The sequence below is a fragment of the Molothrus ater genome, chromosome 1 (genome assembly GCF_012460135.2).
Source record: "Molothrus ater isolate BHLD 08-10-18 breed brown headed cowbird chromosome 1, BPBGC_Mater_1.1, whole genome shotgun sequence".
NCBI classification, from domain to species: domain Eukaryota; kingdom Metazoa; phylum Chordata; class Aves; order Passeriformes; family Icteridae; genus Molothrus; species Molothrus ater.
Window position 1 is genome coordinate 9941291 of NC_050478.2, and position 16567 is coordinate 9957857.

Here is a 16567-nt window from a genome sequence, read left to right on the forward strand (position 1 = left end):
TGGTAGAGATTCTGTTCCAAAACTGTAATTTTAAAATACCTGTTGTGTTTCTGTCCCTTCATGGTTTTGGTATCTGAAGCAGAAAAAAAGGGGAAGGAATTGGCTGTATAGAAACTGATAGTACTAAACAGAGAGTGGAATAAAAAAAATTACAAAATAACTGGGGAAAAAACTTACTTCATCTCAAGTGTGAAATATTGTACTCAAACCCAACAGTAATTACAGAGATGTACAGTTTTCACACAGATCCATCATTAGACATCATTCAAGCAGAAGCATTAGAAGTGCCCTCTTCTTACCCACAGGCAGTGCCTTGTGCTAAGCTGCCTCTCTACATTTAAGGAATTGATTTTAACAGCACTCTGGGTTTGTGTTTCTTTTTTTTTTTTTTCTTTTTCTTTTTTGGGTGTGTAAGAAGGCTTCAGAATAATTTCTACAAAACCAACATGGATCATCTTTAATTACTGCATTGCAACCATGGCTATTTAAAAACCCAGTCTCAGCAAAGTAGATGACAAACATTAATGAGCAGTAATGCACACATGGTATTGTAAATGAAAGGATAATGAAAGCAATTTATTTGAAAATTAAAATATGATTAAGAATGGCAGCCTGTACTAGGACCCAGATGCCAACAGAAAGCAACCAATGTGCAAGCAGACTGTCATTAATTCAGGAACCATACGAAATTGCTTTCATTTCTTTGACAGTTTTTAATATAAAGTATCTTAACTAATAGGCAGCACATATACCCTGGAAGCCATAAGACCTATGGAGATTTTTAGAAGAAATTAAGAACAGCACAGGGAAAGCCTCCAAGAGGAGACTCTCCAAGAGAGAAAGAGAGTGGAATACATTTGGAAGCAATTTCTGATTTTAGGAAGGATGAATTACACTCTGCATAAGTGCCTCTCTACATTGGCTGTGGACAGCCTGTCAGTCCCCAGCTCACTCTCAGCAGAGGGCCTGAAGTGATGTCAGGTGAACCTGGAGCAGATGTCCAAAGCAGGTGCTCACATCAGCACCTGAACAGGAACAGGACAGGGGTGAGCCCAAAAATCAGGTGCACTAACTTAGCTAAATGCATGCAGAGGAAGTCTAAAAGCAATTTGGCCACAATAATTTTCTACTTCATATGTGTTAAAAAGCTTGAGATTATGCATGTATGCTCAGGATCTAATTTGGTTCCATCTGCACAGTGTGGAATGCTAGTTCAAGTGTCCACCACTTTAAGGACCTCTGAACTTTTCTCCAAGTCAGAGTATAAAACACCTTGAAAACATGAATTACTATTATGTATTAGAGTGAAAATGCTCTTTTCTTTTTCAAAGTATGTGCCTACCCCAAGCTGACACTGACACAACAACAAACCACACTCAGAAGACTGCTATTAAGTTGTCACATATACTCATATTTAAGCATTCAAGTTTGAAAATTTCAACTAAAATAACTTCCTCAGAGACAATATATCAGATGGGCTTGAGTTCCACATCCAAGTACTGTATGTCTCCAAGACCTAGTAATGTATCAGAATGCATGGAAAAAATCATACAGAATAGTTTCTCTTTTATAAAAAGTCTGATTAAAGATAAGTTGGAGCTCTGCTGAACAAAGCCAGATGACTGCTCCATCTTGAGTGTACTGAGCCCTGGTTTTGTTCCAGGTGCAGCAGGTCAGGTATGGAACATTTATCAGTCCAATTTCAGAAATTAAACATAGTTGTTTGGATAGATGTTCTCAAGATCAAGCTCCTGCTAAGACACACCTTCTCTTACAAAAATCCACTTCATAAATGTATTAACCTGGACCTAACACAGCACAACCAGCTGCTCAAAACAGACAATTATACCCGGAGTGCTGTGTGCAGTTCTGGGCCCCACAGTTTAAGAAGGACGTGAAGCTCCTTGGATGCATCCAAAGGAGGACAACAAAGCTGGTGAAAGGACTGGAAGGTGTTTCTTATGAAGAGCAGGGAAGGGCTTTGGGTCACCCCAAAGGGTGACCTTGTTGTTCTCCATAGCTTCCTGATGAGGGGAATTGGAAAGGGATGTGCTGAGTTTGTTTCCCTGGGATCCAGTGATGGGATTCATGGGAATGGTCCAAAACTGTGCTAGGGAGGGTGAGAATGGAAATTAGGAATCATTTCTTTGCTGAGAAGTGGCCAAGCACTGGAATAGGCTCCCTAGAGAAATGGTTGATGGTCCAGGCCTGTCAGTGTTTAAGAGGCATTTGGACAATGCCCTTAACTTTTTTGGTTTTACTTCTGATCAGCCCTGAAGTGGTCAGAGTGGGACTGGATGATCCTGGAGGTCCCTTCCAACTGAAATATTCTATTCTAAGCTCCACAGCAGAACAGAATACTCTGCTGCTATGAACAGCATTTTGTTGTCTATCTAATGAAATGCTTGCACAGTATTCACAAGGTATGTAGAGTATGGAAAATCAAGGTAACCAGTCAATAGCTTCTTTCATTATCCTCTTTCATGAAAATATTTCATTTTATGTACATAAATCATTTATTCCCCCAACAAAAGATACACCAGAAAAAATCAAATTTCATCAATATGGCTCCCAAGAAATGCTATTTTCAACTCTCTCTAAGGTATGAGAACTTCTTATCCACAGTAAACACAAATCCTCCTATCAAGGATGTAGACTATTGAACACTGCAGGCATATTCCATCCATTTTTGTCCTGGATATTACATAAGGTATGTATTTATTATAACTGCAGAACTAAATATTTAATTATCTAAAACAAAACTGGCAAGATTTCAGAGGTAAGAGTGGCACACCAGCTGAGCTGCACTGGTATCTTCTCACCACTAACAGCACAGAAAAGACAAAGAAAACAGTTTTATCTGCAGAACTCCTTGTATTAACAAAAGGCTGGCCAGAATAGATTTTCCCCCATACATCTTTTTTTCTTCTTTCTCTACTATTTCATTTCCTTAGATATTACTAAATTTTACAAAGATTCCTAGAATTTTCAGCCTCTAATTATTTCTTTTCTGTCAGTCAAGTCAGTCACTCATATTTTCTTAAAAACTGCTTCGATCTCTGTTTGAACAATGACACTTTTGGGTAGGTGACAAGGGCTAATCATCAATGAAAAAAATATAAATAGAACCAATGGCTGCTTAAAACTATATTTTAATCCTTAGGAAATCCACTGGGATATTAACAAAAGATGGTTTTGTCTGCAAAAAGGCATTAACATAGCCATTTATAAAACTAATAGGAAAGCGAGCAGTGCTCCAGTAATAATGAAAGTACACTGCAGAATAACATTATGGAAATAGGATACCAAATTGAAGAATTGACCTTGGGGCCCTGGCTTATCCTGGATGAAGATGACTTGTGAAATGAAAATTTGGCTGTAATTTGCTCTTGCTTTCCCTAAAAGGTTGAAGGCATTTCTATTCAAATGAATAAAATGACTGTTAATTTCCTAGCATTAAGCAGGATATTCTTAAATATAGATATTTAAGGGTTTTCAAATATATTTTCAAGTCTTATTCTTAGAAAACTTGAACTGGTTTTCTTTGATTTCTACTACAGTCTGTTTCTAACAGTTAATTTTTAAATCTCTTCAGGGAGAAATGCGTGCTACAGCTGAATCAGTTGGATGCACTGAAGTATCAAGTGTTTATTCTTAACAGGATACATTGGTCTGAGCATTTGATACTATAAGTGAACATGAAATACAGAACATGAGGATATTCCTTCAAATAATCATATCACTTTCAAATAATGGTAAAAAATTATTATCTGTTACAGAAGACAACAACAGCTAAAAATATGAGCTTGATAGTTTTGTTTAACATGAGACATTAAATTTTGGGCACCCCATTCCAGGGAATGGGAAAATGTCACAATATGGTGGCTGAAGCCAGAACTGAAATAATTAGAAACAAAGCAGAAGTTATGGGAGGATAATACTATATGCAAAATCAAAAATTTGCATAAAGGACTGTTTGTGAAGGTAGCAGGCATATATCCATTACCACCAAGAATCACAAAGGAGAGGAACATGCACTGATCCAGAAGTCTTAAAACGCCTTCTGCATCATTAGTTTTAATTATTGGTATCATTGTAGTGCCTAGCATCCTCAAGAATTGTTCAGGGAATATGTTTAAAATACAAATATACAACAAAAAACCCCACCATCTCTATATATTGACATATAACTGTATGTGTGTCTCTCTCCCTCTCTCTATATATAGATATATACATTTATAACATAAATATGTAATTTACATATTACATACCCATATGAAATAAAATAACAATCTAAAATACTCTCCCCCAAGAAGTATTTATGGCATTCAGACACAGATCCATGAAGTAAGAGCTTGGCAATTCTGGGCAGAATGGCAAGTAACACTCAACACAGCCCAGTTCCCAGAGCATAGTTTGTATGCTCCACAGAGGAGCATTTCAAGAAGGAATCTGAAGGACATCTTTAAGTCAGCTCATGAATGGTTACAAACAGCATCTGTCAAACATGGTAGGTATGATGAGAAGGGCAAAGGTGCTTATTTGAAAATGAATACAAAGAAGAGAAATCCTGAAGTAATTGGTAAATCAGAAAAAGGAATTAAAACATGTATTACAAAAAAGAAACCTAATACATTCAGAGTCTGTATTCAATATAAGAAAAAAATTCTCAAATTACATGTCTAAACACAAAGAATTTAAATTTGTTATTATTTTACCAAACCTCAAATTTAAAAAAAAAAATTATCACATTATCAACCTCTTAGGAGACCTTGCTATTCAGTGTAATTTTCATTTGTTCCCTAAAGTGCAATCAAAGGCAAACAGTGAAAACCTTTCAGAAAACCATGATTTCTAGGACAATAGTATTCAGTAGCAGCTTACCAAACTCTCTTAAAATTTTTTTTTTCTTGTTTCATTCCACAGTAGATTAACATTTAACCTACAGCTTTACACCAAAGATAAATGGACAGTTCATGGGCTCCATGGCACACCTGTAGGGGTCAGTGCACCTCAGGCTGGCTTTGCCTGGACAGGGATCACTCTGTGCTGCTCAGATGCAGGGCCACACACAGCAAGTCCCAGGCACTTCTGTAGCCCCCATGCCCAGATATTTTTAGGAAGACAGCATAAACAGCAGTGGATATTGATTCCCTCCAGAAGGTTTTCCTTGAAACATGTAAGCCTCTCACAAGTACCTGGCAGCATTAACAGAAGTGCAACTTTGTGTAAGAGGCAGCTTAGAAACTAAGTTTAAAGCCAAGCATAGGATGAGAAAAGTGAAAGGAATTTCCTCTGTGTTGCATAGAACACATTTCCTCTGATATAAAAACACAGAAAGCTTCACCTTCTCACTGTTTTGTTCAAAGTTCCTGTCTGGAAGGTGGCTCCAGATGTCTTGGAAGAATCCTCTAAGCCTGGCTCTGAACCTGCTCATGAGTCATTAGTTCTAATGCTAATGCTGGCCTTAAACAAACCTTTTATCTCCTTGGTCCTTTATCAGCCACAGACTGACAGAGATCAGCTACATCCCCCTGTATCTCCTGCCTATCTGGCATCATCTCTCAAGGTGTAATGTGAAAGGCTAACCAGGATGCCCTCCTCCAGTTTCCTCATTGATTAGAGACTTCACTCTCTAACCTTACCAACAGCCTTTGTTTTCCCATCCTCCAGCTTCAACTAAATTTTCTTCAATACATTTAAAAGAAAATGTCCATATGGGTACTACAGGTGATGTTTTGTTAATGTTATTACTTATTTCTCTCTTCCTCCATGTCCCAGATAGATGCATTCTAAAAATGTTCATGGTCTTTCATACAATACTGTAGTAAATAAATGAAAATGACATACAATCCCCTCTCTCCCACCATTTCCAACTGGGAATATTCTAATAGTAGTCAAATTTTTAGTCCCTGGCTGTATCAACTTTCATTCTGTACTATTCATATGAGTTTATCATTCTACTTCTCACAGGTGCACATTCTTATCATTGTAATATTCTTCTTTTCTTATCAAAAAAGAAGCACTGTTTCCAGACAATACTATATTAATATTGGCCCTAAAGTCAATAGTAAGAATATAAAGATATCTTTTAGAAGATCAATTCTTCAAAAATTCTTTTACAAAGCTCAGTCCAAGTACTTCTCTCATTAATACTTCCCATTGACATATTCTATTAAGACATTGTATTCACTTTACACAATTCCTTCAATAGACTTTGTACTCTGAAATTTAAATAAAAGTTTCTTATATAGACCAACCAATGCTCTGCTGACTTCCAGTCGATGCCATTGCCTCCATTTCCTGTCTAGAAACTTAGTTCTCCTCCAAAAATAAGAGGAAAAAGCAAAGCAGAGCTGTTCAGGTTATTGGTATGATTCATCTTGGGTAGATTTATATTATTGTGCTCCCCTTTAGCTCAGATCCTATTCCCCAGCTTGTGTTTGCCCTCAAACATAAGCACAAGTGACTCTGCTCCACCTGTGCTGCTGTCTGTACAACACCTGCTGCCAGAACCACCATCCTGCAAAGTGCAACGGAGATTATACAGCATCAAGTTCCTTACATGGCTTTTCCTTTACTTGGAGTAATTTCTGGTTTTTCCAGTGTTTAGTCATCTCAGTTAATGTCAATCATTAAAAATAAAAGGCAAAGCATTAATAGAAACATGGTTTTATATCCCTTGAAAACCTTCACTGGCATGAAAGCAGTTTAGCTGCCAAATCTGTTGCTGTCTTATCACCTGGAATATTAACTGGCAATTGTAGGGACTGCAGCTTCGTACATCTCCTGTCCACTTACAAGGCCTTGTTTGGAATAACTACTTCCAGATGGATATTTTATTGACATGTGGTCCACACAACCTCAGCCATTAACTAGACAACAGAATATATATATATATTTATATATATATATATATATATATAATAGTACATACATCTTTATTCTGATAGTACATTTCTTGACCAGTGTTTAGAGGATTAAACAGGAAAGCACTGAGGGAAGAATCAGAAGAGGTCTGATATGGTACCAATGATTCTTTCAGCAGATTTCACATGCTAAAAGAGAAGCCTAATACATAGATGCCCTGAGGAGATTTTGTGCTTCAAACACAGGCTCTTTCTTACTCAATCAGCAGAAACCTCTCAGTCTTTTCTGAAATACAGCAACTGAGCTGATGGCAAGAGGAGCTCACAGCTTTGCACACTCACAAATTGACATCTCCTTTTCAAAACTTGCACTCCTCCTATTAGTTTTTCAGGAAACCACCACAGCAAAGGATACTACAATAGTGAACATGATTTCTGAGCCTCTCCTATATGGCTGCACTTAGTAATATGTTAATAATTTCTTTAGAAAACAGATGTAACTATTACAAAACAAGGGCATGCTTGTAGAGAGATATAAATACAGGTATTTCTCACATCAGTTTATGTTATTCACTACCAGATAATGGTATTATGTCAAAGAGTTCTTAAACAAACACTTCAGTTGTGATTCATGAAACTACAGAACATGCAAATTCCTAAATAGGATTAAGTATATGAAGTCGATCTATCATGTTTCATGATAAAGACCAGCAATGTAGTTAGGAAGAAATTTCTGCACTGAAATTAGCATGTGGACTGACAATTGTATTTGCTGAACCTCAAAGTGCTCCCATTTTATTCTATCAGGAGGAGAATTGTTAAAGATAAAAGAATACATCCATTTTTTGCTGGCTTGCAAGTTCAAAGATAACAAACAAATAAAGAAAAAATCCTGCAGTTTGTTAAAATTCTGAGATATAGAATATTTCCTTTCTACTTCAATGTAATAGCATTTTTATTACTAGACTTAAGCTGGAAGTCTAACTAAAACAAAAAAAAAAGAAAAACAGAACTGACAAAAATAAATGACAAAAAGCTCTCACTCTCTTCAGTGTTCAGAAAAGTGAATTAACATATTTATTGAATTACATTGGCAATGAAGACAGCAATATATTGAAATTCATTGATTTTTTTTTTCTTGACTTAAAAGCAACACAGATGCTTATTACAAAACAGCGGTTCCTCTTCTCATTTTTATCAACCCTTTTTTAACAGCCACTGACATTGACAGTTTCAAGCTTAATTGTACATTCAGCATGTACTGTTAATGACATTAGATAAATGGATCACATCAGAATGCAGTATCGTCAAAAGAGACCACGTGCCAATCTTACAAATTTAAAATCAAACAAGCTACTCTGTAGACCCTGACTCTTCAAGTTGTTTATCAACTGAGTACTAGAGAATATTTTGAATGTCATTATACATCAAAAGATGAAAGATGTGCCTACCACAGCCCATGTTCCATTTATACAATGAAATTTAATTACATGTTATAACTATGCTGTCTTAGAACTACGGTAATTAAAGGGGTACAGTACATTGGTGTTTTATTCATTGTAAGCCCTTATTTTCAGAGGGCTTAACTCAGCCATGCAAATTTACTCCCTTATCAAAGGGAGGAGTCTGTCACAAACACAGCAATACTTGCTGCCACTATGCTAAAACAGAGTTGAAACTTATTTGCAGCATCATTTGGGATGTTGTGAGAGTGAACCATAAAAATATTTTCCATTGCAATCTATAAGGCCTCAGAATAATACCTGTTTAAAATACCTGTTTGTGTTGAGATGAAAGTTTGGTTTGTAGACACGTCTAATCAAATCTCTGAGCAAAACACTCCCAGCCTTATGCAAAATATTTCTGCAAGCCCATTATAAGCACAAGCAGCGAGCTTCTCAACCATTCTGGATGCAAAAAAATCTACGTCCTTAAGCAGCAGGATGTTAGGATAAAATTTTCACCTGTATAGGCAGTTGCAAATTGCAATCCTCTGCATCCACATGGGCGTCCGAGCAAGACGGGGTGGCTGAGGGGAGGCAGCTTAATTGGCTGGCCGTGCTCCACAGGAGCAGTGGAGGCTGCCTGGGAGAGGTGCTGAATTAACACATCTCACAGATTTCCCAGTCCTCATTCCCTGCTCTATAAAACCAGCCCTGCCACCACAAGGCTCCCAGACGCCCCAAATGATGCAGGCTGCCTCCATGTATGTGAGGTAGCATGGAATAGCTGGATCTATCTTCCATGGTGTGTGGAGATAGACCATGAAATAAGCACTGTGCTTCCTTCCCAGACAAACTCCCTGTTCGTGGTCTCATTTCTTGGATTTCCAGTGAAAATGAAACAAATTCTTAATATCAATTCCCCATAAACTATTCAAGACTCGTGTTATCTTCATTAGCCAAGTCTAATATTTCACCTGTTCCTAATGCAAGGATATGTGAAATGTGTGGATGGGAAGCTTTCAGAGAATCTAACCTCACCAGGTTTCTTGCTTCCACTCAAGTTATGTAGTGTAAGGTGTGGGGCATTTCTTTGCGTATGTTGGGCAAATGCTTCTTTGTCCAAACACACATACAAAATATAGAAGCACAAAGCATCAATAGAAATCCCTTTATCCTCAATCCACTGAAGGAGACATATGATTTCCAATAAGCAGTCCTCCAGTGTAGCAAAATCCTGTGACAACCAACAAAAGGGGCAATTTAAGGAGGGAGCATTGCCTTGCTTCTGCAGATCTAAGACTTATTTTAAGCTTTTTTTGTGTGCGATCAAATCAGCATCAACCCAATTATGCCTAAGATCTATCTTCTTGTTAGATGGCAGGGTCAGTCACAAATGAGCAGCCTCTTGCAATTTTCCATCAAATCAGCTCTGTAATTTGAGAGCTAATGCAGACATCTCATGAAAACAAATCATCAGAGAGTGTCGGTTCTCCCCCTCCTTCCCAAAATGAAGCGTTTGGAGGGATTTGGGTTTCTCTTTAAAAGCCAATTCTCATCTCTGTGAAAGCCAAGGCAATCTATAGTAAACAAAAGTCAGTAGTCATTTTTAGACTTCCATGAATATTTCAAACCTCTGTGCACATCTTCTCCAAAAGCTTTCTCACTTTGTTCAGTAAAAGACAGATTATCAACTTTAAGTAAAAAATACACCCTGGAAGTAAAGGTATTTTGCAAGAAAAAAGACATTTGCATGAAACTGCAAAATGCAAATCTGTTGTCATAAACTTACTTGCTGAGAGCTCAGCACCATTTAAATAAAAAACAGGAAAAAAAGACCCCAAACCTTTCTATTAAGTGTGCCACATAGTCCATAAATACTGAAAATCTTCAGAAAACCCCTATTTCTAATGAGGGGAGGAAAACACTGTGCATAATGAACTACAGACAAACCCAAACTTGAGCTGTTCCAGTCACCCAACCTCTGACATCTTTCTGACAAACTAAGCCACTGACTCTGTACATCTAAACTGCCAAGGTAAACAGTAGGATGATAAGAAAGACCCCTAAATTATTCAAAGTGGTTTCTGGGCTTCAAAAGACTCCTTCACTTTGTTCCTTTATATATCTACAGCTATTTAAGTTTGCCTGTGGCTCTGACACAGACAGCATTGTGCCTGTGATGTTGAAAGAGAGGAGCAATTCTGTACGTTTGGGCAGACACTTCTCTGCTGGAGCACAGGCAGAAAAAGATGGCAACTTTGGCAGGCATTGGGATACAAGGATTGTGACTCCAAAGAGGTCATTCCCTTCTTTCTGCTTTTTTATTTCCAGTTTCTCACACACTATAGCACTTCTACGTATGCCAGTCAGAGCTTGCTAATCTCTAAGAATCAAAAAGTAAGGTGGGATCATAGAATTGTTTAGATTTGGAAAGAACCTCTCAGATCATTGAGCCCATCCAGTAACCCAGCACTGCCAAGCCCAAGGGCTCACCTGTGCTGAGAACAGGGGGACAGTCACTGCCCTGGTCCTGCTGGCCACACCACTTCTGATACAAGCCAGGATGTCATTGGCCTTCTTGACCACTGGCTCATGTTCAGCTGCTGTCAACCATCACCCCCAGGTCCTTTCCCCAGGGCCACTTTCGGCTCTGGCCTCAGCCTGCAGCGCTGCCTGGAGTTGTTGTGCTACAAGTGCAGGGCCCAGAATTTTGATTTGCTGAGCTTCATACAATTGTCTTCAGTCCATTAATCTAGCCTGTCCAGACCCCTCTGCAGAACCCTCCCACCCTCCAGAAGATAACACATCCACTCAACAGGGTATCATTTGCAAAGTTACTGAGGGTGTGTGCACTCAACCCCCTGATCCAGATCATTGATACCAACATTAAACAGCACTGAGCCCCGGGAGCACACTTGTGCCCAGCCATCAGCTGGATGCAACTCCATTCCCCACCACTCTCTAGCCCTGACCACCCAGCAAAGACTACACCCCAGAGCAGTCAGCTTCTGCTGGAGAATGCTGTGGGAAACTGCCTAAGGCTTTACTGAAGTCTGGGCAGACACATCTACAGCCTTTCCCCCATCCACTAAATGGGTCACACTGTCATATAAAGAAGGACATCAGGTTGGTCAAGCAGGACCTGCCTTTCACAAACTCATGTAAGCTCCTTGCCCCTTCTCCAAAAGGTCATAAATTCTGCCTTTTTTTTCTGAGTTCCAGTAAAACCTCTTAGTTCAGCCAGGCTGGTGTTCCTCACCACCAGCAAAGATCATCTTATGGCACACTGGGATGGCCTGCTCCTGCACCTTTAGGATTTCCTTCCTGGACCCCTTCACATTTGAGGACAGTCTGCCAAGGGACACTGTCAGCTCCTCTCACAAACAGGACAAAGTCAGCCCTCTGGAAGTCCAAAAGGCAGCAATTCTGCTGACCCCCTCTTTACTTTTCTGAGAATCAAAAACTAATCAGTGCTATTAACATGTGCTTTGACTGCCTAATAGCATATAGACAGCACTTCCAAAGGGGGGCTGAGGCTTCTAAGGAGGAAAAAAAAGAAGATATCAGAGTCAACATCCTGCCCTAATTCACAGCTCTACTGCTGGTAGAGCCCACAAGTCTTATGCTGCTTTTTTTGTGCCTCTCTAATGTCAGCAGCCCCATTCTTAACAGCAGAACAATAGGCTGACACTGAGCTTAGGCAGGTTTCTAGCACATTGCCTCTTGGATAAAGACATCTTTTTATTCTCATATCTGCAGAAAAGGAAATATCCTTCTAAGGCCTGCCAGCTGCTGGCAAAAGGCTCCAGAGCATACAGCCTTTCATACAGTCTCCCACTGAAGTCAATGGGATCACTCACATGAATGCAAAGTTGCTAAACCAGGCACTCCAGAGGAATTGAAAAGCCATCTGCTAATTAATTAAAAAATCTATTTTCATGAGATATTGAATATACTTTATGTGCTTCTCTGCGTGCTCCTCAGATTTAGATCCCAAAATGCAGAAAAAGACCAGGACCTGAAAACTGACAGTCAGGGTGAGGACTGGGACCTCATACCAAGACAGAAAAATGTTAATGCAGAAGCTCATAAAAACTTTATTCACCAGCTAACCACTCACAATGCAATGTCACCAGTGTAGTCTAGTTTAATAAGAAGTTTCCAGTTTGACCCTAAATTCATTATGTGCACAGTATTGCTGACACAAGGATAGCAAAAGTTGAATGGCAGCACTGTGGAGAATTTTGATGCCACTGCACTTGGAAAGATCTTGGAAAATCAGTCATCACTCAAGGTCAAATCACAAGTACAGTCAAGCAAAGGATATGGTGCCTTGCAAAGCAACACACACACTCCCCTCAAATGCCATCTATTCCCAATTTCCATATCTACAAAAAAAAAAAAAAAGGCAAGGGGCAACAAGAGAAAGAAAAAACCTCCCCCTACCCTCTGGAGGATAAGCATTTTATTTTCGTCCAGTTAGAGCCCTTTAAAGCTGTTTTTCAACAGTCGTCTGGCTCTATCTCTGCTTCCACTAGCTCACATCAGTGAGCTAAGACTTAAAAGAAATGAAGGTTGCTTTCTCAGATAAAAGGGATTTTCTAATGCCTGGCCTTCTGGATGTTTCTTGTGTAGTTGTTTGGCATTCAGAAGTACTGCCTGGTTATTTCTATTCCAGAAATCTTCTATACCTTAGCAAAGATACTGCCATGCTCCACACACTCACTGGATCCTGTATGCTCTCCCTATAACACTGTGATATATTGAGAATAAAAATATTTCTCTGCAAGCCTTATAAGCAGGCTTAACTTTTCCAACACATTTGCCACAGTAAAATTTACATGCAATACCTTAGGGGTGGGAATGAATGTGATGTGATATTGTCTATACAAACACATGTTATGTATTGCATAATAGCATAGCTAGAGATACTTTGTACCTTTAGCATAATGCAGGCTAACACCCAAATGACATCAGTTTTGGAAATATCAGTTCAGCATCAACAACTACTAGCTGTATGTAAAAACCAAAAGCTTTTAAAAATCTGCTTATTGGTGGGTCTGCTATGCTGGACACTGCAGATATCCACCATCCAAAGGAGATTTGGACATATATAGATGAAAGATGTCAGACCTTCATGTTGCTTATTTTTAAACATAGATTTGAGGTCCTTTCAAAGATTTTAAAGGTTCTTAGTCTGTGAATGTAGAGAGTATAGTAACTAAATATTTATATTAACTTCTAATGACTTTAATGTCCATGATAGTGAATTCTTTAGTAATATTTTACAACACACATCACGTTTTTCTCAGTCTGTGGTGTTACACATAGGTTAGTGACATCCATTTGTGATGGTCTTTCTGTCTGCATCCCAGAATTACTCAGTAGCAGCCAAAAGAGGACAAATCACCCAAGTGAAGATGTAGCTGTGGTGCAATTTCCATCATGACTTTATTCATGTGAAATAGGGGCAGGAGGAGAAAAAAAGCAGCAGGAGTTGATATAGCATTTACAGGCAGGGCTGTGCCTGTGCCTGCATTAAAAGTCATGTCTCTATTTCTAGTGCCCTGGATCAAAGCAGATGCTGTCTGACTTGCCATTTATTTATTCACACTGGGTTTCAATCTACAAGGTGCAGCAGGAGCAGAGTACTGGAGGGTTATTTAATGTGGGAGCTGACAAGGCTTCCAGGAAAAAAAAAAAAAGTTTCTTATTCAGTAACTAAATCAGTAAGAAGTGTGCTTAAAATTACCCCAAACACACTTCCTTCTCTTGGGTATTTTCATTCCATGTCAGACATCTGAATTTTCTTCTTACATCCAAAATCTTTGAATCAGATTGTGCTGATAAAATCCTGCAATTCTGCAAAAGCCCTTTAAAACCAGCAAAGCATCACAGAGATTCCCTCTTGCAGGGGCTGAACCAAGGCTTTCAATGAGGCCCTGGCTAATTCCAAATTGGTGAGCAGCAAACTGTAACTAAGGGCTGACAATAAGGAATAGTGCTACATGGGGCAGCAAATGCCAAGGTCCTGCCACAAAATCCATTTATTGTACACCTCTCACAGCAAGAGCTGCACCTCAGGAGCATACCAACTTTAACTGCATACTGTAAACCACAAGTAATTGCCATTAAAACAATCTGTGCATTTCATTACACAAATGTATGAGTTCTCAGCACACAAATAAGTAGAATGAGAAATTATCTGTATTGTCCAAATGACAAAGGTGCAGGACTGAGGTCTTTTGATATTATGTTTGAAATGGAGAGGAATACTTTCATGAAAATTCAAAGTTCTCACCTAATGAAATGCAGAGTAAATTATTCTTCTCTTGCATGTTCTTTTTCTATCTTCTAGGAAGATGATGAGAACAAATCTCTAAATATAATAGTCATATATGGGATCTAGAATGTACTCAAGTTATAGAGTAAAGAAATCCAAAATAGCAGCAATTACATGCACTACAAAAATGTATTTTCAGTTGTTCTGAAAGCACCTTATAGAAAATTTGCAAAGATACACACTTTATAACCTGTAATGACAAGTGAAAGAAAAATAACATTAATCTAGGAAAAAACCCAACCCTGCCATCGTCAGAGCCATGATACAACCATAATTCAAGCAGGTTAGGATGAAGATATAATACAAAGCAAAGCACTAATATTATTTGCTTTTTCTCAGATCCTTTTTTCTTCTCAGTGGCTTATGCCACTACAATTGCAATATCAGTTATTTTCCAATCTTCTGCAAATGGAGAAGGGGGAAGGGGAAATAAAACATCTCTTATACACTCATGTTTGGATTTTCAATATTTTTTCCCTTGATAGCTTCTCCTTTGAGCAGTAGCAGTGTCAATTCCCAAAGGGCAGAATTCATGTCTCAGAAATATGTACACAGCATACAAATCTTCCCTAATGCTCTTTCTAATAGTTTGTTAAACTCTGAGAAATGTTATCTATGGATATACACACATGCATTTCATAAGCCCAAAGCCAGGTACTGATGCCATCTGCATGGAGCTATAACAACCATTTATTGGCTTTATAGAAAATGCTCATAGTTTATACAAATAACTAAGTTTGAATGGCTCCTGCCAAGATTAATACAGCATCTATCAACACACAGACTTCTCTGTGCAGCCCCCAGGAAGTGTCTTCCAAGTCCACATGGAAGTGTTCACAGGCTGCAACTTTGTGAAATGTTTCAGAAATTACTGGGCAGGCCTGACTTCAATCTTCCAGCTTTCTACCAAGCTGAAGAAAGCCCTTTTTGTACAGCTACCCACCAGCCTGCCTCAAGCCTGAATCCATTTCCAGTGTCACTGAAGGGCAGTTCTGCTTCCATAAACTGTGAAGCTCTGAATCATTTTGCCTATTAGGATAAAAGGTTGTGCTGAATTTGTAGTGTGTGGTATGAGAAAAGAGGAGTAACCACAGTCACAGTGGTCAAAAAACACCCCAACCAGAAAGAACTTCTAAGTATTCCTGATTACAGATTAATCTGCTGATGCACAAGCAATAGATTGAGGTCACGAAATTTAAGACAGCAGACTTTTACATAGTCCATGCCACTGTTACACTGTATGAAGTGAAGATGATTTACTGGGCAGACTGCTATTAAATCAAGTCTGAAGGTTTGCTGTAACAAAAGCACCCTGCTGACAAGAATTTCACCTGCATGTATTGTTCTCAATTTTCAAAATCACCTGCAGATAGCTACCATGAGCAAAAATGCAAACATTAAGCAAAATGACAGCATCTATATTAGTACCATTCTGTCTTACCTCTGAGTAATATTTCAACTCTAAACATTTTGTTCTATAAAACTGTCTCAACAACCATCCCAAGGCCTGAATATCTTTTTTTTTTTCTCCCCATATACTTCTAACAAGAATTAAACTCTGCTTCTTCTTCTAAACCTTGCCCTTCTAGTTTATTAGTTTAGTTTGAAGTCACAGCCTGCAGATGAGCCAACATGAGTCTTTTATCAACCAAATATTATTCTGGTATTTTCTGAGAGAGGTTTTACAAAGTTGAAACACTTTATTGAAATTAGTTAATGGGAATCATTTATCACTAGCAATGAATTTAGAATTTCCATATTCTCACCCTTTACAAGTCATTAGCTAGAGATAGCAACACACATGTCAATGCCTTTAGCTTTGCTCACCTGCAGAACAGTCCTTATGAACTACATCTCTGAAAGCATTTTCTTACTGGAGAATGGAATTCATTTTCAAGGCACTCATTTAG

General features: G+C 38.5%; 1 protein-coding gene across 1 annotated transcript in view; it reads right to left on the reverse strand.

Annotated features, from left to right (window-relative positions):
- PTPRN2 (protein tyrosine phosphatase receptor type N2) overlaps positions 1 to 16567 on the reverse strand; it is a 635829-nt gene that overhangs the window by 489415 nt on the left and 129847 nt on the right. The window lies entirely within an intron of this gene.